We start from the raw sequence: 27,542 nt of genomic DNA, 5'->3' as shown, positions 1-27,542 counted from the left end.
GATGGTATAATTCTTTTATATCCGTGAAAAGATCTGCAACAAGACAAGTGGTTCTTTTATAAATTTTGCAACGTCTTCGACTGATTGAGGACAGTAACTTGAACATCAGTAGGTTCATAAACTAGCAGGGCTACACCATTTTTAATATTCTCTAACAACAGCATTCTCCTTTGTCGTCTTTCCCCTCAATACGCGATTATTCTTTTACAAATGTTGATTCAATCACCTGGCCGAGTTGGCCGTAGAATACGAGGCCCTGGCTACGTCCTTGAGAGCCGAGTTCCTTTGTCACTTGGCTGAGTCACCTGTCTTAAGCAGTACATGACATGTCACGTCAACGATGCTCGCTAGCGTAAAAACTCAAAAGTTCACTTGTCCAAGTGTCACTCTACATACTATTTCATAGTAACGCTTCCCACAGTTTATGCCTTGTGTAAATAAACAGATGCACGTGCGACCACAAACGTCACCACCTCCTTTCTGATTTTGTGATAATGACGACCGAAAGCGTAGTACACTAATACAAACTCCGATGGAGAATGATACCTACTCGTGCTTCAGCAACACATCTTATCCGAATGATCAGATTGAAAGCGAGCCTAGTGCTCGTTTGCAGGAGTAAACATCAATCAATTAAGTTTATGAGCGGAATAGCAATTAAATCACTTATGCACGCAACCTTGTAGGTGGGGAAACCGCAGCTATGAGTATTCATCTTCGGTATTAATAACCGCTTCAGCTGTATTTGGTCCTTTATTACCGTACCACTACCGGTTTCGCGCCGCTAAAAGCCACATCTTCAGGTAAGATACGATTAAAACATTAGAGCAGAAAAGCTGGCAGTTTTTAATCCATGGCATACCGTCTTTGCGGTGTTTTATTTTGACAGACAACGAATTTTGAGAGAAAGATTCCGAGCTTTTCCGCTCTAATGTTTTAATCACATGTCATCTGAAGATGCGGCTTTTAGCTCCAAGAAACCGGTAGTGGTACAGTAATAAACTACCAAATACAGCTGAAGCGGTTATTAATACCCAAGATAAATCACGTATGCTTACGCTGAATCATTAAGATGTTATCTCCCTGACTAGAATTACATTAGATTAAAAAGAAAACTTTCGTGTCAACACCAATAAGACATAAAAAACAATTAATTAAGTCAGACCACTCTGACGGAGCCAGACTGAATGTTGGACGGGTTACACAGGTAATATTAAAAACACACTTTTAAAAATCAATTAACATTCATTCCGGAATAAAATCACAAGTAACTTTAATTACTCACAACACAGATATTGAAAAAAATTCTTTGGTATAACGATCGTTAAAGGAATGCTTGATACTGTTTGTACAATATGGTAACTGTTTGAATAACTATTTCTTAAAACGTGGGAAAAGCCTCGGCTTGATATAAGGAAACACTCATCTCATCTACTTATACTCGCACAAAGAAAGGAACGTCAGGATAAATTTTTACACCAGTCTGAAACACGATGGGTCAGAGAAACTTTATCTTTAGCGATCATCCACGTGGTCGGCAGCTTGCGTAATAATTTTCCATGTCGTAGGTACGAAAAATACAGAAATATATAGCATAAAACAAAGTCTCATAGGATTTGAAGTTCAATGTAAGCAGCACACTTGGATTGATAATAACGTTGAGCTGAAGGCTCTCCATGAGGCGCAAGTCACGTGTTGTAGCATAGCTAACCAATACAAGGAAACACCGAACTCAGGAAATCAATTTAAAACACAGAAAAAAATTTTAACACACACACACACACACAAAAAAAAAATTCGTATTAACGAAAGCAAGACATAGGTTGGACGAAGCACTCTCCCATTGCTAAGTGCGATAGGACAAAAAACCGCGCTAAATAACTAGAACATTAATAAGCATAGTCGCACTCCCTAACTCAGATACAATATTTGATCAAAAGTATCCGGACACCCTCAAAAACATACGTTTTAGCATTGTGCTGCCACCTACTCCATACTAGCGACGTCAGTAGTCATCGTGATGGAGCAGTGTTTGGGTGTCACCTGTGTCATACGCCTGTACGCGAAGTTTCCAGACTCCTAAACATCCCTAGGTCCACTGTTTCCGATGTGATAGTGAAGTGGGAACGTGAAGCGACACTACAGCACAAAAGCGTACTGGCAGACCATGTCTGTTGACTGACCGAAACCACCGACAGTTGAAGAGCGTCGTAATGTATAATAGGCAGACATCTACCCAGCACATCACACAGGAATTACAAACTGCATCAGGATCCACTGCAAGTGTTATGACAGTTACGTGGGAGGTGAGAAAACTTGGATTCCATGGTCGAGCGGTTGCTCGACGCTTCCTTGGTGTAAGGAGGACGATTGAACAGTGGGAAAAGGTTGTGTGGAGTGACCAATCACGGTACACAATGTGGCGATCCGCTGTCAGTGCGAGGGTATGGCAAATGCCCGTTGAACGTCATGTGCCAGCGTATTGCCAACAGTAAAATTCGGAGTTGATGGTGTTATGGTGTGGTCGTGTTTTTCATCTAGGGGGCTCGCACCCCTTGTCGTTTTGCGTGGCACTATCACAGCACAGGCCCACATAGATTTTTAAGCACCTTCTTGCTTTCCACTGATGAAGAGCAATTCGGGGATGGTGATTGCACGGCCTGTGGCGGAGTGGTTACACGACCATAACATCCCTTTAATGGACTGGCCTGCACAGAGTCCTGAACCCAATAGAACACCTTTGGGATGTTTTGGAACGCCGATTTATTGCCAGGCCTCACCGAACGACATCGATACCTCTCCTCAGTACAGCATTCCGTGACGAATGGGAATGAAGCCTTCCGGCACCTGAAAGAACGTATGCCTACAAGAGTGGAAACAGTGATCAAGGCTAAGGGTGTGGCAACACCATATTGAATTCCAGCATTACCAATGGAGGGCGCCACGAACTTGTAAGTCATTTTCAGCTAGGTTTCCGGATACTTTTGATCAGATAGTGTGGATACTCTATCAAACGGTTTACCATTGCCGTGTGTACCGTCGGGTAGACCGGTCGCCTGGTGAAGTCTTTCGAGTTGACGCCACTTCGGCGACTTGCGCGTCGATGGGGATGAAATGATGATGATAAGGACTACACAACATCCAGTCCCTGAGCGGAGAAAATCTCCGACCCAGCCGGGAATCGAAGCCGGGCCGTTAGATATGACATTCCGTCGCGCTGACCACTCAGCTACCAGGGGCGGACGGTTTACCATTGCCATGCTGCTAAGAGACGTAATAGCAACTCAACCACGACCAAATGCTTACACATTCCAACCGTGTAAACCTACATAACAAGAGAGGACCAGAGCAGACAACCTCACCTTCTGATGACCCAGCGAGCAGTGTTGTTCCACGCTCCTGTTCAGAGATCCCAAGGTAGTAGCGGAAATAGACAGAGAAAATACGTTCCAGCTACGTGTACTAACTTGTACAGAAGCTATTGAGCAGTCTCGCCTAACGTCTCTTTGGTCCAGTAGAAGTCTCTCTCTCACACAAAAATTGGCTAAACAGCCACTACCACTCAAAAAATCTCTGACCTAGAGTTTTGGAAGCATAACACACAGTCATTCACATACACTTTCTCTCTAGCAGACGAGAGAAGAGTAGAAAACGGAAACACAAACGTACAAGTTGGAAAGGTAATAAACAAATGGTAAAAGGAGATACAGGGCTATATATACACTTAGTATACCTATAGATATATGAAATGTAAAGCATAAATTGTGAAATGGCAGTCTCATGGAACATTCTGCTGCTCCTCCTCCAGAAACCGAAGATTAGATGTATCGATCAGCAGAGGTCCAAATAAGTATAGAAAGGCTGGAGGACGTCAGTAGACCCAATGGAACACATCACATTGAAACGCTTCACTGGAACACATCTGGGGCGCTATCATGAGCCAGTTGTGTGCCGACAAGCCACCGGCCCATAATTTACAGGAATTGCACGACCTGTGGCTAGACGCATGGTGCCAGACACTGTACCGCTAGAAACCTATCGAGGGCTTACTCACTGTACCACAAATCGCTGTGAACCAATATGTTGCTAAGCGGTTGGTCATAATGTTCTGGCATGTCAGTGCAAATTAGAATATTAATATTCTAAGAGAACGTCTATCACAGGAAAATAATCTAGAAGCTTTGTGCATTACTTATTTAAATTCTTGTTGTGGTGCTCCACTTTGACGTCGCTGTGTTGAAGGTTGAATCGTTATTGGAATACTGGACAGCATCGAAAAGAACTGACACTCTGTTCGGAGCAGCTCTCAGACAGAGGGTTCCTATTAAATCGGGTCAGTGAAAATTCGTTAAAGAGAGTTGATTGTCCAATATCTCGTTAGAGTAGCCCTTCCTCGGCTGTTGTCGGATGTAATCGAATTTCTCATCACAGCGACGAGTGCAGTGGAGCGGGCCGCGGGGAGGCGGTGGAGCATGTCGACTGTGTGCGGCAGATATCTGCTGGAGCAGGAGATTGCCTTTCAGCAGTATGTGAACACCGACACAAGTGACTGCGATCAGGGCTAACAATGTGGTGATATTAAAATGAAAACTGGAATCTGAAGGAGGTCTCTGTCAGTCGAACCCTCGACGCTGTATTTCGATTCACGTCTATAGGTATGACTGCAAATCACTGTGCAGTGCACGGCAGAGGCTGCATAGCGTTGTACCAATCGTTAGGGTTTTTCCTCATTCCAGTCGAGTATGAAGCGTGGAAGAAGTCTTAAATGCTTCAGTGCATACTGTAATTAGTCTTGTCTTCGTAGCCTTCCCAGATTCGTTAATTAAGCCTAGTTCTTGAAACACTGTACGTAGGCTTTTGGGGGATAGCTAGTTTCTATCTCAGCCGGCTACAAGCTCCAGGCTTTCATTATTTCCATGACAGTCACCTGTGGTTCATACTAACCTGTGAGCATTCGCCCTGCTCACCTTTGTGTACAGGGTGTTACAAAAAGGTACGGCCAAACTTTCAGGAAACATTCCTCACACACAAAGAAAGAAAATATGTTAAGTGGACATGTGTCCGGAAACGCTTACTTTCCATGTTAGAGCTCATTTTATTCACATTAATCAGGGAATGGAAACACACAGCAACAGAACGTACCAGTGTGACTTCAAACACTTTGATACAGGAAATGTTCAAAATGTCCTCCGTTAGCGAGGATACATGCATCCACCCTCCCCTCCGTCGCATGGAATACCTGATGCGCTGATGCAGCCCTGGAGAAGGCGTATTGTATCACAGCCGTCCAAAATGCGAGCACGAAGAGTCTCTACATTTGGTACCGGGGTTGCGTAGACAAGAGCTTTCAAATGCCCCCATAAATGAAAGTCAAGAGGGTTGAGGTCAGGAGAGCGTGGAGGTCATGGAATTGGTCCGCCTCTACCAATCTATCGGTCACCGAATCTGTTGTTGAGAAGCGTACGAACACTTCGACTGAAATGTGCAGGAGCTCCACCGTGCATGAACCACATGTTGTGTCGTACTTGTAAAGGCACATGTTCTAGCAGCACAGGTAGAGTATTCCTTTTGAAATCATGATAACGTGCTCCATTGAGCGTAGGTGGAAGAACATGGGGCTCAATCAAGACATCACCAACAATGCCTGACAATGAGTCGCATGTCAAACACAAGCACCGAAGTCAACATTACCTTCCTTCAATTGGGCCAACTGGCGGTGAATCGAGGAAGTACAGTGCATACTGACGAAACTAAAATGAGCTCTAACATGGAAATTAAGCGTTTCCGGACACATGTCCACATAACGTCTTTTCTTTATTTGTGTGTGAGGAATGTTTCCTGATAGTTTGGCCGTACGTTTTTGTAACACCCTGTATATCTAGGATCACCACACGTCCATATATTTTAGCTTTGGCAATTCAGATATTTTTGAAATATCTGGGCTAGCAGGACAGAGCGGATTAGGTTATGGAAAGGGGCCAAAATAAATTGCTGTCAGTTGCACTAAACATACAAACTTTATTAATCAACACACAATATTACAAGAAGGATGAAAAACACTAAAAACTTTAATCGACCTCGTTTGATTAACTTTAGATCGGCTGAAGGCCACACTCAAAATCCAAGACGCAAGGCATAAGCAAGAAATTGAAATACAAGGTTCTTCTGGAGGTTTCACCCAAGAATATTTTCTAAATCTTCAATCTAAACAAGCTGAAGGCCTTAGCAATTTAATTTTAATGGAATTTGGCTGGAGACCGCATATTAAGCAATAAGAAGAGTTTCAATCAAAAGGCAGAATCCCTTATGTTAAAACATCTCATGTAAAATTCGGCTGAAGGCCCCATATAAAAGAATAACAATCTCATGCCTTAAGGACAAGAACATTAATTTAAGAGATATTGATACTCGGCTGAAGGCCACACATCAACCAAATAACTAAAACCCAAACAGGGAAATTACTATGTAACACACAAGGACGCTCAGAAGTTTCCAAGGGTCGGTCTGGGATTGTAACACTAACGCCCGTTTAGGTGAGGCAGGCAGCCTGTCCAACGACTTCTTAATCTGAAGGCAACCCAACTGACAGACAGCCGACCGACCAATCAACAGAATCAGTTCCGCTCCACGCATCCAGCAAAACGACCACAAGATTTCAATTCAACGACCAACAACACCTCTGCTGTCGATCTACTCGCCGCGCTGGACAGCAACAACACGACGAGGAAAATACACTGCCGAAAATTACGTCAACGACCACGGCAGGTAACCGGAACGTCAACGGCCACAAGGCAGAAGATACCGCTGGTCAACTTCAATAACAGGGAGTAAATTAAGTTAAACTCCACAGGAAGACGGCTGGAATCTTAGCCGACTTGAATAAACACACGTTGTTGCTCGCGGGAATGTCCCAAAAACGACAACCAGGATCAAACGAAGAAATTTAAACAGTTGAGACTCGATAGTACGTTAAGTGAGGACTCAACTTTCATGTCCAAGATCGATGGGAGACGAACTTCGTGGCACTCGCAAGCAGCACCTCACACTCAAACAGCGCGTGCATACCGCCAGTGGCCCCGGCCAGAGTACGCGCGACGGAGACTTCCTCGCTGCTCCACGCCAGCCGACCGACTGCCCAGGCCCGGAAACGGTGAAAAGACCAAATATACGTCGGCCGATGAGAGACCAACAGAACGACCAATCAAGGGTCGTCCCACTCCAATCTCGCTCCGTCGGACAGTTAATGTGTGTCGCCAGCGGTGGGCCAGCACTGGCTGTCGGCGCCTCACCAGTGCTCCGTCCCCGACTTCACTGCTGCTGCGTCCTGGCTGCACTGCTGGTCCGTCTCCAACCGACTGCCAGACACACGACGACCCGGAAATACTATCGGTCGCTCCAGAGATGGCACAACAGTGCACTTATAGATACGCACTGCTGCTGCTGCTCACGGGCAAGTAAGGCAGGAAATCAGTAACGCCAGTAAATGGAATAAGAAAACGAGGCGGCAGTACCGTAATAGAAGGCGACAAACAATAAATGGCATGAACACGAGTTGTGCACGACTCAATTTTTACTTTTATTTTTATCTCGTATGATGAACAATTTACAAAGGGCGTTCAATAAATAACGTAACGGATTTTTTTCTCGGCCAGTTTTGATTCAAATGCGGAATTCGTTGTGCGACATCGTGGCATATTCCCACTTCAGGCCCCTATAGTTCCATGAAGTCCCCTTAGGTTGCGGCGCTATAAGTAGCCTTCAAGATGGTGTCTGTAACGGAAGTGCGTTCCAAGCAGAGTCATTGAGTTTCTTTTGGTACAAAAGCAGAGCATCGAAGGTATTCATAGACACTTGCAGAACGTGCGCGGAGACCTAACAGAGAACTAAAGCACGGTGAATCGTTGGACGAGAACTCGCAACAAGATCACACAACCCTGGCCGATATCCTGCATCCTGACCGGCTACACACAGCTGTGAAGAAACGACGTCGGCGAATATATCGTCACAAAATCGCAAACGAACTTCTCCATCTCCGTAACGACGCAAGGCCTCACAAAATTCTGCGCACCCGAGAGGACGTCACAAAACTTCATTGGACTGTTCTCCCTCATCCACCCTACAGCCCGGATCTCGTTCCTTCGGACTTCCATCTGTTTCGCCCAATAAAGGATGCACTCGACGGGAAGCAATACTTGGATGAGGGGAAGGTTACCGAAGCAGTGTGACATTGGCTCCGACGTCGGCCAGTAGAATGCTGGCATGCCGGCATACAAGCTTTCCCCTTAAGGTGGTGTAAGGCCGTCGCAATGAATGAAAATTACGTTTAAAAATAGGGATTTGTAACCAAAATAGTGGAGAACAACATACTGTACTCGAATACTGAATAAAACCAAGTTAATTTCGGAAAAAAAGTGTTGAGTTTCTTATTAAATGCCCCTCGTATAAACTTTTTACTTTGGTTCTTTTGTATTGTGGACATCCATAGCTGTAGAATTCAATCATGATGAACAAGGCCGCTTCAGCTAAATGATAAATCTTTGTTTCTGATTCAGATAGTTTCGCGGCATTAGAGCCATATCTTGAGATATAAATTGTTACAAATCTGTATCCCTGAAGATGTGGCTCTAACGCCGTGAAAGTAGTTGGATCAGAAATAAAGATTTGTCTTACAGCTGAAGTGGTCTTAATCACCAGTATTATTCACTGTTGTTATGTATGATGTGTACAATAGTTTCGTTTTGTCTGTCTCATACGTAATCTGGCGTCACGAAACGGAAGTGAGGGTGGATTGGTAGAGGGTTCTCGTCCTACTGTTTACAGTTTTTTTTTACCTTTGCGTTTTCTAAAATGTTGTGGGAGTTATCGCTTAAATCAACAGATATAATTTGTATAATGTTTGATGTTCTCTAAATGAAAGTTCGCTCTGTGTCAGGAGTGAATTCTTTGGATATGGTGACCGAACGAGGTGGCGCAGTGGTTAGACACTGGACTCGCATTCGGGAGGACGACGGTTCAATCTCGCGTCCGGCCATCCTGATTTAGGTTTTCCGTGATTTCCCTAAATCGCTCCAGGCAAATGCCGGGATGGTTCCTTTGAAAGGGCACGGCCGACTTCCTTCCCCGTCCTTCCCTAATCCGATGAGACCGATGACCTCGCTGTCTGGTCTCCTTCCCCGAAACAACCAACCAACCTTTAGATATGGTGACCTTTTATAAGCGTCCTTACTGAGTGGACATGTATCTTTCATTTTTGTCTTATTACACGTTCACAGATATTGAAATTTTTATTCGTGTGTACCACAGGCAGGACAACATGACTAGCGTATGGTCAAGCTGAGAAAAGTGCATTTTAATAGAGCTAACGCAAGAAGTCTACGCGGCCAATTTTCGTGATCAAACTGTATGGTTAGAGAGCAAAATAAAGCGGACAGTGCTGCTGGAGAGAGCTGAGAGCGCAAAATCACGTTAACCAGCTCGCGCCGTGCGTCTCGTGACGTTGGATGTCCCATCGGCTTGCACGTCAACCTTAGCTGCCTCCTTCAGTGTGTCGACGGCGCAACGAGGCGGCGAGTTCGGAGATGACGTCATAGGATCCGCTAGCCAGTTTAAAGCGAGCACACGGAGCTCATTTCTGATCTCTAGTTTGTATACGAGAGCAGAAACTAGGCAGGATGGCGGCAGTTAACCGACGGCAGCACCATCCCTTCGTCCGGTCTCGGGTCGTCGGCTTGCGTCGTAAAGCCCCAGCATCAATTAGATGCCGGGCCGTCGCTTCGTGACGCGCCAGGCAATCTCTGCCGCGCACCGCAGCCTGCTCTGCCTTCGATAAAACAAGCCCAAGTCTGCACACGCCCCTATCCCCACTCCACTCCTCCTTTACTTGCTCCTCCCCTTCCCTCTCCCCACCCTTTCCTGCCCCCACCCCTCACCCCCCTTCGCTAACAACAATGTTCAATAAAGTTGCCAATATCTCGGATGGGCGCGCTTAGGGGTCAGTAACGCCGTCGTAACGGCCGCGATAGATCGATTCCCTCATACTTTCCATAAAAAAGGCTCGGATCACGACCGATCTCCGGCAGAGATTAGAATTCGATACCCCCGGCGTCTCGCACCAACTGCACACCTCGCCTCGGGCGTGTCCCTATAATCTGAAATGAAACATCTCCCTCTACGGCCGTCTTCTCGTAGCGAACAAGAGAAGAGTTAATCGAGCGAAGTTTCACTTCCCTTGTGATATACTGTGTCATTACACCCGTGACAACGGGGAGCCTGACTTTATTTTACGTGACACTTCGCAATCTTGGCGACGTCGAATTTCGAAGGTGCCAGCAGCGCAGGATGGCGCCATGTAATTGGTAATTGCTTTCTTGCCGTGGCAATGTCCCAATTGCATTTTGTAGATGCAAAATGTATTTAATATTAAATTTGATTCAACTGTTGAATAGATATTACTGTGTCGCAAATTCAGTGAATACTTCTTGTTAGCTTAGTGAATTCTGCATGAGCTATTTGGTGCCATCGTAAAATCTAATCTGATGAGTATGCTGGTGTAATCATTTAAATTGTGTTTTATGATTATACTTTGAATGTTTTTTATTCCAAAGGCTGTCTTTTTACAAATATGAAGAAAGCGAATCATTTAAATATTACAATTTGACATCTTGCCCCTCACGTGCACCACCTGGCGGCTAGAACATACATCTGTGTACAAATGTTTGAGCCAGCTTCGTATGCCTGCTTAGCTGAGTGATGCCGGCACGGTAGCTCAGCGTGTTCGGTTAGAGGGTAAGGTGCACTCCGTAATAAAAAAATTGAGTGAACGGATCAACGATGAACTTGAACAGGTAACATGGGACGTCCGCCACGAACAAATGCAACGAATAATAGCGAACAATATAAGATTAGAAAAAAAAGTGGTAACTTTCGGACCCGGGTTCTATTCCCGGCCGGACTGTACGTTTTCTCCGCCCGTGGACTGGCTGTTGTGTTTTCCTCATCGTCACCGACGCGTAAGTCGCCCAGTGTGACGTCGCGTGACGTAACCTTGTTCTACGAGTTCTAAACTTTTTGATAATTGTGCTTTCAAAAATATTTTATAACTTTTTAATGCTTTATCCTTTGTATCTTGCTGCTGTTTAGGAACCGCCTGCCGCTTTTTACAATCCTCTAATCTTAAAAGAAAATATCTGATGGTGTCAGTAGCAGAAACGGTGTAGTAAATAAATCATGTTTTAACAGCGATATAGACGGTTTTATTCACAAAATATTGACAATGACCACGGACTCATTCAGGAATTTCATTTGCTCTATTAACAAGACATGTACGCACAACAAAACATTTGTGCTACAAAAATACTTTATTCTCGGTATTGGATGTGAAACTGCAAGTGATTCATTTCTTTATGATTTTTTAAATTAACGGTATGGTTAATTCCCCCCATAGAACGTCGTTACCTATTCCTGCGAGAGGAGAACAAATGTATGCGCGCAAATTGACACACGGAAACGTACCAAACGAAATTATCGTGTAAATATTCTCCTGGTTTTTTCATTGTATTTTATAAATTATGTAGGCGCTGTTCTGGCAAATATATAATATGGAAAGTACTAATATAATGACGCTAGGAGGACGCTTTTGGTATCACTGACCGCGCTTCGCTATCACATTTGCGAATGGGGCTTAGAAAGAGCGACTGTCGACAAACCTCATTATGAGCTCCAATTTCTATGATTTTCGCGTCGTTGTCATTTCGTGAGACTTATGTGGGAGGAAGTAAGATGTTGCCCAACTCTTCCTGGAACGCACGCTCTTAGCATTTCAGTATCGAATCTTTCGTAATGCACAACGTCGTTCTTGAAGCGTTTGCCACTCCGTAAAGCTCTGACGTGAACTAAACGATCCCATGACGAAATGCGCCGCTATTCTTCCGTTAAACCAACCTGCTGTGTCACAACGATGACCATTTTCGACCTACAGTTGCTCATGAGTGGCATTTGGGGTACATTACATTCATTGTTGACAATCACGTATGCGCTCTTCTGCGGAGGGATCTACATCTACATCTACATCCATACTCCGCAAGCCACCTGACGGTGTGTGGCGGAGGGTACCTTGAGTACCTCTATCGGTTCTCCCTTCTATTCCAGTCTCGTATTGTTCGTGGAAAGAAGGATTGTCGGTATGCTTCTGTGTAGGCTCTAATCTCTCTGATTTTATCCTCATGGTCTCTTCGCGAGATATACGTAGGAGGGAGCAATATACTGCTTGACTCTTCGGTGAAGGTATGTTCTCGAAACTTCAACGAAAGCCCGTACCGAGCTACTGAGCGTCTCTCCTGCAGAGTCTTCCACTGGAGTTTATCTATCATCTCCGTAACGCTTTCGCGATTACTAAATGATCCTGTAACGAAGCACGCTGCTCTCCGTTGGATCTTCTCTATCTCTTCTATCAACCCTATCTGGTACGGATCCCACACTGCTGAGCAGTATTCAAACAGTGGGCGAACAAGCGTACTGTAACCTACTTCCTTTGTTTTCGGATTGCATTTCTTTAGGATTCTTCCAATGAAAGTTTGGCATCTGCTTTACCGCCGATCAACTTTATATGATCATTCCATTTTAAATCACTCCCAATGCGTACTCCCAGATAATTTATGGAATTAACTGCTTCCAGTTGCTGACCTGCTATATTGTAGCTAAATGAGAAGGGATCTATCTTTCTATGTATTCGCAGCACATTACACTTGTCTACATTGAGATTCAATTGCCATTCCCTGCATCATGCGGAACCTAAAGAGTCTATAACTGTGCTGTCAACTTTCATAGAAGTGATTTCCACCATAAACCAAATGTCTTCGGCGTGTGAAACTATTTTATGTGTGTATCACATTTTCCAGAACTCTATGGTATATTAAATAGTTTGTTCCAGTGGTACAAACCAACTAACAATATATACAGATTAAGTTCATACAAATGGGTATAATAACGAATAAAAATAATACATCGTAAATTATTCTAATTTCTAATCAACACATTGCTTCAATAAGCACGGCAGAAGAAATTTCTGACACTTACATAGGTACGAAATCTTCCACCTGTAAATTGTCGTACGCCAGAAACTGCATTGCAAATAAAGCTGAATCAAAAGCGATAATGTTGTACTTCAAGCAATATTTTAACCTGGTGTCGCTGGTCAAATCCGGTGACACTTATTAAGAACGCTTTCCTAAGATTAAAAGTTCCGAGGACTGATTTGCAATTCATTACGTAATTTGTCTAGCGCTTTGCGCGCCGCCTATGATAACAATGGTTTATTAAAATGACTATATGTACAAGAATAGTCATACTCTCTCAAAATTACTATACATGGTAAGTATTTGGTTGCTCATGCTAATTATCATTTAACATTTGTCCATTTTACATCTTTTTTTCTGACCAATGCGGTTAACTGTGTTGACGAAACTTGCTCCTGTTCAAGTAAGCTTATATCTCCGTATAATTCTTCGCTAACGTTGTTAGTATTTATACTGTAATGTTATTCTGGTTTGTAAATCCCGGAAGTTCGAAAATGGCGCAACAGACGAAACTGCAGTAACGCGAATAAAGGTTACAAATTCAGCCACCTCTTAAATAGAAACTTCTGGAAGAAAGGCAACATTTTTCTCTATTGGACAGAAGTGCAGATCATGTACTCAAAGAAGAGTAAGACCATTTTTTATGGGATAATGAGAGTAAACGAAAGGACTTTAGGTTGCTTACAGAGACATGTATACAGTGTTTCGCTCAATACGCAAATGCATCATCGTCTTCATCACCTACAGCCATGGATTAGGTTCGAGAAATCTTCTCCGACTTCAGTATTTTAATTCCAACACTTCGTGCTCCGACTTATGTCCCTTAGCCTTTTGGATATACATTGCAAAACTTTTTTAGAATTCCTATCGTTTTTTCATTCTGTTTACATGTTGCTTCCATTGCCGCTTATTTGTTCTATTTTTTCTGTTACAGCAAATATTTGATGCTCATTTCTAATGTCTTCGTTTCTTATTCTGTCTTCTAGTTCACATCCTTCACCTGATCTGAGGAATTCTATTTCTGACGTCACTGTTCGATTTATGTCTTCTTGTATGCTATCAAAGCCTTAGATCCGTAAAGCAGCACTGGAACTGCAACGGTTTTATAAAATTTTAGATGCGTCTCCTTAGTTGTCTTTTTGTTTAATTTTCCTAATATTGTTCAACGTATACCCTGAAATTTTGCTATTTTCTTCTTTATATCTTTATCATAATGAAAAGAATAGTCGCAGTCCAGGTAGTCAAAATAACCTACTCCCTGGACGATTTTATTTTCTGTTATTGCTTGTGAGTGCAGCTATTGTTTCCCTCGGGATCCCATCACTATTGCCTTGTCTATAGAAACTCTGAAATAATGATTTTGGCCAATTGCTTTTAATTTAAGAATATTTCTTTGGAATTCTTCTGGTGAAGTGGGCATTATACTCTGGTCGCCAGCATGTATAAATGTTTTATATAATGCTCCTTATCTAGTTTTATTCCTTTATTTCCTCATTCCGTTTTAATCAGGTAATTTAAACATAAATTGTATGTAAATTTATGTATAAATTAGAGATAGACTGTAACCTTTTTTTTACTCCTTGGTTAGTAAAACTCCATTCCTACTTATTTTGTTACATGCTTTTACTACAGATTTAGTTTCCCTGTATGAGCTTTTATGGCCCATATCAAGTGTGATGGAATTCCATTTTCCTGTAATATTGACTAGATTTCTGTCCTGCTTGATTTGTCAAACGCCTTGACAAGGTCGATAAAAGCTTTTTGTATCTCGTTATTAAATTCTTCTCTTTTGTTAGTATCTCCAAAGGCAATGTTGTTCGACCAAATCCACTACGGTCTTCAGTTAAAATTGTTTCGGCTATTGGTCTAAATCTAAATTTCTTGCCTGTACTTTGTATCCAGCTGTTCCCCTAGAATTTTTATAGTCTTTTCGATGTACTTTTTTAGACAACTGAATACACAACAGCTTTTGTCCAGATTTCCGATATTATCGCTTTCTCTCAGCATAATTTTAGGAAATGTAAAAAAATCTTAGTTTGAGGAGAATCCCGCCGCATTTTAATAACTCGCTGCTAATGCTATCTGTACCATATTCCTTCGTGGTTTTCATTGTTTTAAAAAAATGGTACAAATGGCTATGAGCACTATGGGACTTAGCATCTGAGGTCATCAGTCCCCTAGAACTTAGAACTACTTAAACCTAACTAAACTAAGGACATCACACACATCCATGCTCGAGGCAGGATTCGAACCTACGACGGTAGCGGTCGCACGGTTCCAGACTGAAGCGCCTAGAACCGCTCGGCCACTCTGGCCGGCATTGTTTTCATAAAGCTTCTTTTAATTCTATTAATGTCAGTATATACACCTCTTTCTCACCCTCATATAATCAATAGGGGATAAAACCATTAATAGTGATTCGAAGTTCCTCCAGTACAGTACGCATGCACACATAAACTTAGAAAGTGACTACTAGACCTGTGTTACCTGCCACTTTTAGCACAGTGTACATAATTTGCCGTCACAGACAATGTAACACACGTGTTTTTTACCAAGGCTGGAACCGTTGACCAGCGGGTTGACCGTCACCAGGCTGCGATGATTCTACGACCTTTTCTGAGGAGGTGGATAACGGCGACCGCATCTCGGCCTAAAATTGGCTCGAATGGACCGCCTCGTTAATATCCTTAATGTGCGGCAGTTAGCAGACATTCTCAGCGTGTCGTGTGTATAAATGCGGCGATATCTCAGGGAGACGGCCGACATACGAGTGTGGCCACCGGCGACCAGTCTCGCCACCAGTAAACAACCGACTGGGCGCCGTGTGCGGCGCCGGCTCCCCGGTCCGCAAACGATGTCGTCCGAGGCGTGCCGGGAACACGACATCACTTCTAATTAAGCGCGCAGGCCCGCTTATTAAAGCGTTCCCCTTTCGCGGAAACAGGTGTTAAAGTCCCGGAATAGGCCGCGCCGCGCCGTGACTCATTAGTCTCGTACTGTGCCGTCTGGTCCGTTCCGGAGCGGCGCGTTCGCTTTGGAGGACGGCCGGTCCGACTCCAGCGGTCGTTGTCCGTGTGGAGGAGGCGGCGGGGCAGAACGGACGCAGAGCTACGGCGGAACGTCCAAAACAGGGCGTGACCTGCAGCGCCAGTAGCTGTCTCTATACCATTTTAAAAAGATGGAACATCGCCAAATGGCGCAATATTGTTTCATTATTAACAACAGGCTTCCCCACTGCAAAAGTCACATTTTCTGAAAGTACACTACTGGCCATTAAAATTGCTACACCAAGAAGAAATGCAGGTGATAAGCAGGTATTCATTGGACAAATATATTATACTAGAACTGACATGTGATTACATTTTCACGCAATTTGGGTGCATAGATCCTGAGAAATCAGTACCCACAACAACCACCTCTGGCCGTGATAACGGCCTTCATACGCCTGGTCATTGAGTCAAACAGAGCTTGGATGGCGTGTAGAGGTACAGCTGCCCATGCAGCTTCAACACGATACCACAGTTCATCAAGAATATTGACTGGCGTATTGTGACGAAACAGTTGCTCGACCACCATTGACCAGATGTTTTGAGTTGGTGAGAGATCTGGAGAATGTGCTGGCCAAGGCAGCGGTCGCACATTTTCTGTATCTAGAAAGGCCCGTACAGGACCTGCAACATGCGGCCGTGCATTATCCTGCTGAAATATAGGGTTCCACAGGGATCGAATGAAGGGTAGAGCCACGGGTCGTAATACATCTGAAATGTAACGTCCACTGTTCAAAGTGTCGTCAATGCGAACAAGAGGTGACCGAGACGTGTAACCAATGGCACCTCAGACAATCACGCCGGGTGATACGCCAGTATGACGATGACGAATACACGCTTCCAATGTGCGTTCACCGCGACGTCGCCAAACACGGATGCGATCATCATCATGCTGTAAACAGAATCTGGATTCATCCAAAAAAATGATGATTTGCTATTCGTGCACCCGGGTTCGTCGTTGAGTACACCATCGCAGCCGCTCCTGACTGTGAGCCGGCCGATGTGGCCGAGCGGTTCTAGGCGTTACAGTCTGGAACCGCGCGACTGCTACGGTCGCAGGTTTCCAATCCTGCCTCGGGCATGGATATGTGTGATGTCCTTAGGTTAGTTAGATTTAATTAGTTCTAAGTTCCAGGCGGCTGATGACCTCCGGCCGGAGTGGCCGAGTGGTTCTAGGCGCTACAGCCTGGATCCGCGCGGCCGCTACGGTCGCAGGTGTGAATCCTGCCTCGGGCATGGATGTTTGTGATGTCCTTAGTTTAGTTAGGTTTAAGTAGTTCTAATTTCTAGGGGACTGACGACCGTAGCAGTTAAGTCCCATTGTGCTCAGAGCCATTTGAACCATTTTTGACTGATGACCTCAGAAGTTAACTCGCATAGTGCTCAGAGCCATTTTGAACCTGTCTGCGATGCAGCGTCAAGGGTAACTGCAGCAATGGACTCCGAGCTGATAGTCCATGCTGCTGCAAACGTCGCCGAACTGTTCGTGCAGATGGTTGTTGTCTTGCATCTGTTGATTCAGGGACCGAGACGTGGCTGCACGATCCGTTACAGCCATGCTGATAAGATGCCTGTCATCTCGACTGCTAGTGATACGAGGCCGTTGGGATCCAGCTCGGCGTTCCGTATTACCCTCCTGAACCCACCGATTCCATATTCTGCTAACAGTCATTGGATCTCGACCAACGCGAGCAGCAATTTCGCGATACGATAAACCGCAATCGCGATAGGCTACAATCCGACCTTTATCAAAGTCGGAACCGTGATGGTACGCGTTTCTCCTCCTTACACGAGGCATCACAACAACGTTTCACCAGGCAACGCCGGTCAACTGCTGTTTGTGTATGAGAAATCGGTTGGAAACTTTCCTCATGTTAGCACGTTGTATGTGTCGCCACCGGCTCCAACCTCATGTGAATGCTCTGAGAAGCTAATCATCTGCATATCACAGCACCTTCTTCCCGTCGGCTAAATTTCACGCCTGTAGCACGTCATCTTCGTGGTGTAGCAATTTTAATGGCCAGTAGTGTACACACCGCAGCTGCCAATACGCCATGGAAAATAAGCAACTGGGGTGCTTAGCACTGACGTTGAAAGGTCGCTGCATACTCCGCAGCCTTTCATCATCTCATCTGTCATGCAGCAATGATTGTTCACTGGTCTGCTGCACATTTAGATATATCTTTGTCATCCCTGTGCCTGCTGAGATAGACTGTCGTTGTTGCAAAACTCATAGAATATTCGGTGGTTGGGAAACGCTTTGTTCGTGGTAGATGACGTCACGGAACTTCCGTTTGTGGAGCAGACAGAGTCGTAGAACAGAATACACTAGCAGAGGTCTATAAACCCGTCAGGTAATCTAGGAGAGCATTTATGCTAGAAAATGCAGTTAAGCATTTGTTAGCATTCCACTACACAATGAATGGACATCTTTTACTTTCAGTTGTGATGTACTTGGAGAAATTATGGGCAAAGTTTAAACTGATTGTAAATAATACTGTGAGAAGTATGTACCAAGTAAATGGATAAAGAATGGAAAGGACCCTCCGTGGTATATTTATCAAACCCAGAGAATGGCGAGTAAACAGAGATTATTGCACTCTTGGTTGAAAAAAGAAAGAAAAGTCGAAGTTTTAAATTTCACGTTTAAGAAAGCATCCACACAAGATGATCGTACAAACATACGGTCATTTGACTGTTCCACATAACCCTGCGTGGAGCACATAGAAATATGCATCCGTGGCATAGAGAAGCAGCTGATAGAGTTGAAAACAATTGCGTCGCCGGGTCTAGATGGAATCAAATGGTTCAAATGGCTATAAGCACTATGGGACTTAACGTCTGAGGTCATCAGTGTCCTAGACTTTGAACTACTTAAACTAACCTAAGGACATCACACACATCCATGCCGGAGGCGGGATTCGAACCTGCGATCGTAACAGCAGCGCGGTTCCGGACTGAAGGGCCTAGAACCACTCGGCCACCATGGCCGGCTAGACGGAATCCCAATTAGGTTTTAAAGAAAGTACCCTACGACAGTGACCCCTTACTTAACAAGGATTTATCGCGAATCTCTCGCACAGCAGAAAGACACAGACACATATACATCAACACAATCCACACCAACACTCAACACCCACGCACACACATACATAAACAGAACAACATTTACTGTCAACGGATCGGTCTATGTGTAGGCGTATAATAATCGTCATACCAAACGGTTGCAGTTCAGCGAGTCTTCGGTCACACATGCGAACTCGTGTACTCGCCCTCCTTTCCACGCTTCTATAGTCTACTTTTCAATCGAATTGGCAGCGGCGGAGAGTGGCGAGTCGAGTCTTCGAGCGAAAAGCGGTCGGCACACGGAACGAATTAGCTAACGCTGACGTGGAACTTCTAATGTTACTGCAACTGCAGTTCTTCAAATGGTACAAATGGCTCTGAGCACTATGGGAGTTAACATCTGAGGTCATCAGTCCCCTAGACTTAGAACTACTTAAACCTAACTAACCTAAGGACATCACACACATCCAAGCCCGAGGCAGGATTCGAATCTGCGACCGCAACAGCAGTGCGGTTCCGGGCTGAAGCGCCTAGGACCGCTCGTCCACAGCGGCTGGCGAGAAAGACTCAAGCGACTGAAAAAAAAACGCAGGTGACACCTGTATGTAAGAAAGATAATACACTCCTGGAAATTGAAATAAGAACACCGTGAATTCATTGTCCCAGGAAGGGGAAACTTGATTGACACATTCCTGGGGTCAGATACATCACATGATCACACTGACAGAACCACAGGCACATAGACACAGGCAACAGAGCATGCACAATGTCGGCACTAGTACAGTGTATATCCACATTTCGCAGCAATGCAGGCTGCTATTCTCCCATGGAGACGATCGTAGAGATGCTGGATGTAGTCCTGTGGAACGGCTTGCCATGCCATTTCCACCTGGCGCCTCAGTTGGACCAGCGTTCGTGCTGGACGCGCAGACCGCGTGAGACGACGCTTCATCCAGTCCCAAACATGCTCAATGGGGGACAGATCCGGAGATCTTGCTGGCCAGGGTAGTTGACTTACACCTTCTAGAGCACGTTGGGTGGCACGGGATACATGCGGACGTGCATTGTCCTGTTGGAACAGCAAGTTCCCTTGCCGGTCTAGGAATGGTAGAACGATGGGTTCGATGACGGTTTGGATGTACCATGCACTATTCAGTGTCCCCTCGACGATCACCAGTGGTGTACGGCCAGTGTAGGAGATTGCTCCCCACACCATGGTGCCGGGTGTTGGCCCTGTGTGCCTCGGTCGTATGCAGTCCTGATTGTGGCGCTCACCTGCACGGCGCCAAACACGCATACGACCATCATTGGCACCAAGGCAGAAGCGACTCTCATCGCTGAAGACGACACGTCTCCATTCGTCCCTCGATTCACGCCTGTCGCGACACCACTGGAGGCGGGCTGCACGATGTTGGGGCGTGAGCGGAAGACGGCCTAACGGTGTGCGGGACCGTAGCCCAGCTTCATGGAGACGGTTGCGAATGGTCCTCGCCGATACCCCAGGAGCAACAGTCCCTAATTTGCTGGGAAGTGGCGGTGCGGTCCCCTACGGCACTGCGTAGGATCGTACGGTCTTGGCGTGCATCCGTGCGTCGCTGCGGTCCGATGCCAGGTCGACGGGCACGTGCACCTTCCGCCGACCACTGGCGACAACATCGATGTACTGTGGAGACCTCACGCCCCAAGTGTTGAGCAATTCGGCGGTACGTCCACCCGGCGTCCCGCATGCCCACTATACGCCCTCGCTCAAAGTCCGTCAACTGCACATACGGTTCACGTCCACGCTGTCGCGGCATGCTACCAGTGTTAAAGACTGCGATGGAGCTCCGTGTGCCAAGGCAAACTGGCTGACACTGACGGCGGCGGTGCACAAATGCTGCGCAGCTAGCGCCATTCGACGGCCAACACCGCGGTTCCTGGTGTGTCCGCTGTGCCGTGCGTGTGATCATTGCTTGTACAGCCCTCTCGCAGTGTCCGGAGCAAGTATGGTGGGTCTGACACACCGGTGTCAATGTGTTCTTTTTTCCATTTCCAGGAGTGTAGAACGGACCCGCATATTACAAACCAATATGCTTGACATCGGTTGGCTGTAAAATTCATCAGCACATTCTGAGTTCGAGTAGAATAAATTTCCTTGAGACAGAAAAGCTTCTGTCCACAAATCAGCACGGAGTTAGAAAGCATTGTTCGTGCGAAGCTCAGCTTATCCTACTCTCACTTCGCATCCTAAAAACCATATTCCCAGATTTCGGGAAAGCGTTAGACTCGGTGCCCCACGGCAGACTGTTAACAAAGATCCCATGTATGTGAGTGTCTCGGGGACTTTTTGAGTAATAGAACCAAGTACGCTGCCCTCGACGGCGAGAATTCATCAGAAACAAGGGTAACTTCTGCAGTTCCCCAGGACGTACACAACGATATTGCTGGCAGGGTGAAATGCAACTTACAACTGTTTGCTGATGACGCTGTGGTGTGCGGGAAGGTGTCGTCGTTGAGTGGCTGTAGAAGTATACACGATGACTGAAATAATTCCTAGTTGGTATAATGAATGGCAGCTTTCTCTACATGAAGAAATTGTAAGTTAATGCGGATGAGTATGAAAAACATTCCCGTACGTTCGAAAATAGCATTAGTAGGGTGCTTCTTGACACAGTCACATGGATTGTATATCTATGTGTAACATTCCAAAGCGGTACAACATGGACTGCGGACGTTAGGTTGGTAATACGGAAGGCGAACGCTCGATTTCGCATTATTTGGAGAATTTTGAGAAAGCGTAGCTTAAGAATACAGGAGACGCCGTATAGAACGCTAGTGCGGCCCTTTTTTGAGAACTGTTGGAATGATTGGGATTCGCACCAGGCAGGATTAAGGCAAAACATCGAAGAATTCAGAGGCTGATAGATTTCTTATTGGTGGTTTCGATCAGCATTCAAGTGTTATGGAGAAGCTTCGTTAACTCAAATGAGAACCCCTGGAGGGAAGACGATGTTCTTTTCGCGTGGCACTATTGCTGAAATTTAGGGAACCGGCGGTTGAGGCCGACTGCAGAGCGATTCTACTCCCGCCAACGCACATGTCACGTAGGGGCCACGAATATAAGATGCGATAAATTAGGGCTTGTGCAGAGACTTTTAGACTGTTTTTCTTCCTAAGGTATGTTTTTGAATAGAACAGGAAAGGAAATGACCGATAGTGGTATATGGTACCCTGCGCCATGCACTGTAAGGTGGCATGCGAAATATGTATGTAGATGTAAGTGAAACTCCGCGACCATGACAAATGGAGCTTCATGTATTCGTACTCGAGCCAAGTTGAGGTCATTTACCGTGATTTAATTTCAATTTATTTTGATTTCTTTCACTTCAGGACACATGCGTTACCTCTGTGTTCCTTTTGATTCCGCGAAATTCTGCGTGCAAACAAGAGTTGCTAGAAACTTACCTTTGCGCGATAATTACGTCAGTAATTTTGTCTCACGTGGGAGATTTATTTGCTACCGTTCATAAATTGGGTACCTGGTCCCCCAGCTCGTGGTATTTTTCATTTGCTCTGATGACATCTATATCTCGGAAATCCCCTTACAGTGTCTGGCGGAGGTGTTTTGTGTTCTCCTGAGGGTTCTCCCATTACCTTTACCAGTCGCGAAAAGCTTGCGGCAAAAACGGTTGCTGGTAATCCTTCCGTGTGTGAGAGAATCTCCCTAATTTTACCTTCATAGTGTTTTCATGAGATTCACTTTCGAGGAAACAATATATCGGTTGACTCTTTTAAGAACTTACGCTCTCGGGATTCCAACAGTAAAACACAGCATAATGCAAAACGTTTGCTACTGGAGTTGAATCTTAACAGTTATTGATCATTCGGTTCTGTAATTCCATGATGCCTTCGCGACAAAATAAGCTCGATAAATGCTAATTTTGTTCGCGCGATCTTAGTCACATAATATCGCCTAACCGAACTTGTATTGTGTCTTTGTCCATTACATTGACTTCATTCTTGTCTTAAACTTCATCGTAAGTGTATTTCAGCAAATAGGCAGGGCGACGTCGGGCAAGTGTACACGTCTGCTAAGAATTTGCGGTGCCTTTTTCTCTACATTGGCAACACCAGTCGACAACGAAAAACTACAGTCAGTTGTTGCTTCTATAGCGACGCCATCACATGTAATATTGAAGGGCTCCGCCAGATTTATTGGTTACAGCAGGTAAATATAGGTTTTTGTTTTAACTTACGTAATACTTACGTTGCACATCGTAAGCAATAAGCTCTATCTAGGAAGGCACTAGATAATAAAATTGTCAAAAGAATCACCGTTCTGTGAGGAATAAACCACAGAACAACAAACAGTGGAGCCAGCCTTGGTGGCCGAGAGGTTCTAGGCGCTTCAGTCCGAAACCGCGCTACTGCTACGGTTGCAGGTTCGAATCCTGCCTCGGGCATGGATGTATGTGATGTCCTTAGGTTCGTTAGGTTTAAATAGTTCTAAGTCCTAGGGGACTGATGACCAAAGATATTAAGTCCCATAGTGCTCAGAGCCACAAACAGTGGAACCAAACAGTGACTACCATTTGTGAGATTTTCTTTTTAATTGTGTGATGCATCAGTTAAGAGTACGCTGTAAGATAGTGGGAAAGACTATGGCGTACTCTTAACTACCCTCCCCCTCCGCCTTTGTTTCTAACAGCTACTAATCCACGAAGACTCATTAAGCAGATAGGTGTGAGTGTTTTGTTTCAAGCTGCATATCCAAGAGTAACCACAATTCAAATAGATGAAGAACTCTTCGAGTCACAGAAAAAGAATTTTACTCCTTCAACAGAAGTCACTGAGAGAACCGAATTTCCAACAACTAACGAAGGCAAAGAAGTTTAGTAGGAGCCCACCGACAAATGCTGCTCCTGAGTCACGGATGATTCGTCTGTGCAGTCACCAGGAAAAACAATTAATAATTTCATATTAACAAATGACATTAATTAATAGTTTCCGACGCCATATTTGTGTACAAACTATGACAGTATACATGTGATGTGTTACGACAGTGAAAGGAAAGTGTGACCACTGGAGACAGTGTCTCAAGTTCTTCCAAAATATCGTAAAACAACACACACACAAATGTCATATTAACAAATGTAAATCCACTTGATGATGGAGGTTTAAACCTTTGAAACGCGTCGTGGAGACAAATAAACAGTGACTGCTAACAGTAAACTTGTTGTTTCATTTAATGCCAGTAGCAGGTAAACCTAACCTAAAATGTTCGCATTTAAACCTCAGCCAAGTTATGGAAGTGCAGTAAACTACATCCAAGTGTTTCGTGCCAAGTCGATAATGTATTAGCACATAGAGCAAAGCAGCTTAGATATGGTTATCCCAAATATGGCCAGAGCGGCTAAATACAGGATGTTAAAAACGTATTCCTCATTTTGAGATGTGGCCGTGTGGATCAAAATAAGAAAAATGTCCGGTAAACATGGGCTCTGAAATGCATACCTTAAGAGCTGTGAGCACTTTACTAGATGTAGCTCGTTTGGGACATGACTAAACATCCGTAGACTCATGTAACTTAATTGAATTGTGCGCAGTGGATAAATCTGTTTCTGTGCCTGCAGTGGATAGTGTATCAAGTCCAAAATTTAGAATTCCGGCAAATCTCAATTAAAAGTTTCCCTACTAGTGCAAAATTCTGCAATGGTGACAAAAAACAGTTTTGGTGCTTATTGTGTCCCAAACTGATTCATCAGTATAAATTGGTTTTCCTTTTAAAATAAAGTTTAGTCACTGATCTTCAACATTAAAGCTAGCGTGCCTTAAAATTTGTGGACTTGAACTGTTTTACACTCATGAAATCCTTCATTCTGTATTGAGCAACGATTGTAACTTACGAAAAATGTGGTTCTGCAGGCTCTTATAAATGATTAATAAATCAATAGATGCCGGCCGAAGTGGCCGTGCGGTTAAAGGCGCTACAGTCTGGAACCGCAAGACCGCTACGGTCGCAGGTTCGAATCCTGCCTCGGGCATGGATGTTTGTGATGTCCTTAGGTTAGTTAGGTTTAACTAGTTCTAAGTTCTAGGGGACTAATGACCTCAGCAGTTGAGTCCCATAGTGCTCAGAGCCATTTGAACCATTTGAACCAAATCAATAGATGAAGCATCGATATTCACGAACATAATCATTTATTCTACATACATACTGGAAAACACAGAGGAAAAAATTATAGTTATGTTCAAAAATATTCATGGCACTTTATCTTCATCGTCTGTTCCATGGTAAATTTTCCCAGCACTGCTCGACGTTGCTAAATTTTGGCAAATGAAGTGGAATATTGGAGAAATAAAACGTATTGGGTCCATCAAATCTTTCTCCTCCTCATGCGGAACTTTGTATTTTTCGAAATGTTTGCTTTTTTTTGCCCGTCTTCTCCAGCTCACAGTTTTAAGCGGTTTCTCTTTTTCAATTGATGTTTTATAAATAATAGTCCCTGACTGGATGGGCATCTGGCTAGAATGGAAACCAACAGAATTCCTAAGTAGGCATTTGAGGGCACTGTCCAAACCACAAGACCACTGGGCCGACCTCGCACACCGTGGAAAGATGACATAGAGGAGGACATCGCAGCATTAGGAATCCCCATAGACTAGAGAGAGACAACGAGAGATAGCAGATCGTTGATGCGGCGCGTGGTCTACAGGGCCTGTGATCGCTGAAAAGAAGAATAAGTCTCTTGACCTGCCTTAATTGCAAAAGATTACTCTCCGTGTCTTTAGTGTGATTTGCAGTTGGGCTTTCAAGAAGACAGTTTAGTCAAGAAAATCGTTTCTCTGTAGTTCCACGGCGGCGAAATTCTTCTTTTCCGCAGTTTGTCTTATCTGTTGAGTCCAGTTGTGTGCTGTAGGTAAACTGGAAATTTGTGGTAAGTTCCTATGGGACCAAACTGCTGAGGTCATCGGTCCCACGGCTTACACACTACTTAATCTAATTTAAATTAACGACAACACACACATCCACGCCCGAGGGAGTTCTGTAGGTCAGTTGAAAGTTTTTCAAAAATGTTTCAAATGGCTCTAAGCACTATGGGACTTAACATCTGAGGTCATCAGTCGCCTAGAACTTAGAACTATGTAAACCTAACTAATCTAAGGACAGCACACACATCCATGCCTGAGCAGGATTCTAACCTGCGACCGTAGCAGCAGCGTGGTTCTGGACTAAAGCGCCTAGAACCGCTCGGCCACAACGGCCGGTGAAAGATTTTCTCTTGCACTCTATCAAACTGTGCGATGAATCACACACCATGTTGAAGTGTCCTGGGATAAGGAATCTATGATCGATTATTACCAAGGATGGGGACTTTTGAAGGGCAAACATGCACATCACTGCAGTATGGCTGTCCTTGTTTTGGCCTTGTTTTCACTTCTGGTTTGATATGTTGAATGACTGTGAACAAGCAGCATCCCACTTAATTAGTTCCTGTTGCAGCTTCAGTTCTATGCCATAAATAACTGTTTAGTAGTCACTCCTCAAAGTCGTAACTGTTAGATTGTACGTCCATAACAACCGTAAGTAAAGGAGTTGGGAGATATTGTTGCAAATCAAATGTAATTGTGTTTCGTTATTGTTCTTTCCAGTTTCTTCATCGGCAGCTGGATATGCTGCCTCGTGACATTCTTACGTAGCTTTTATTACTTCAAGTTTTCACTTTCTGGAGCAAGTTTCAGTTGAATTTTCCTTTTTTAACAGGTTGCACAGGTGACTACTTTTGGTCTTTTTGTATTGAGTTTCATCTCCCTCTCAAAAAAGCTCTTCAGGACTCATAGCCACTAGCCCTTATTTCTTTAGCATACTCTTCATATAGGGACCGAAATTGTTTTACTACAGTCTCTTCTTGAGTAGCGACTCTCGTGGGTTGGTGTTTTCCTCAGAAATTCTCTGACACCGGCTCTGGCAGCTTCGCTTTCTTCACTCTTGAGCCGATCTGTATCTCGCGTGTCTGTTTAAATGATTCAAGACGGAATGGCTCTTTTTTCCATTTTTTTCTTTTTTCAGTAATTGTTTCCACATATTTCCTGCTTTCACGTAATACACACAAGAAACATGATTTCCACAGCTGTATTCTTTCATCACTAAGCAGAGCATGTTACGAGACTGTAACTGCCCTGTAGTAGCGATCTCCCTTCCTGCATCTTGTCCTTTCTGGGTCTCTCAGTTCTACACTGTGCGACATGAACAATAATCACTGATTGAAATTCGCCATTCCCCAGTGTTCCTTAAAAATATTTGACGTCTTTCAGCAGATAATTTTTGTGAACTCTTATTCCTGCACGAGCATAAAGGTTTCAGGTGAACGTTTTG

The sequence above is a fragment of the Schistocerca americana genome, chromosome 2 (genome assembly GCF_021461395.2).
Source record: "Schistocerca americana isolate TAMUIC-IGC-003095 chromosome 2, iqSchAmer2.1, whole genome shotgun sequence".
Taxonomy (NCBI): domain Eukaryota; kingdom Metazoa; phylum Arthropoda; class Insecta; order Orthoptera; family Acrididae; genus Schistocerca; species Schistocerca americana.
This window is presented reverse-complemented; position numbering follows the sequence as displayed.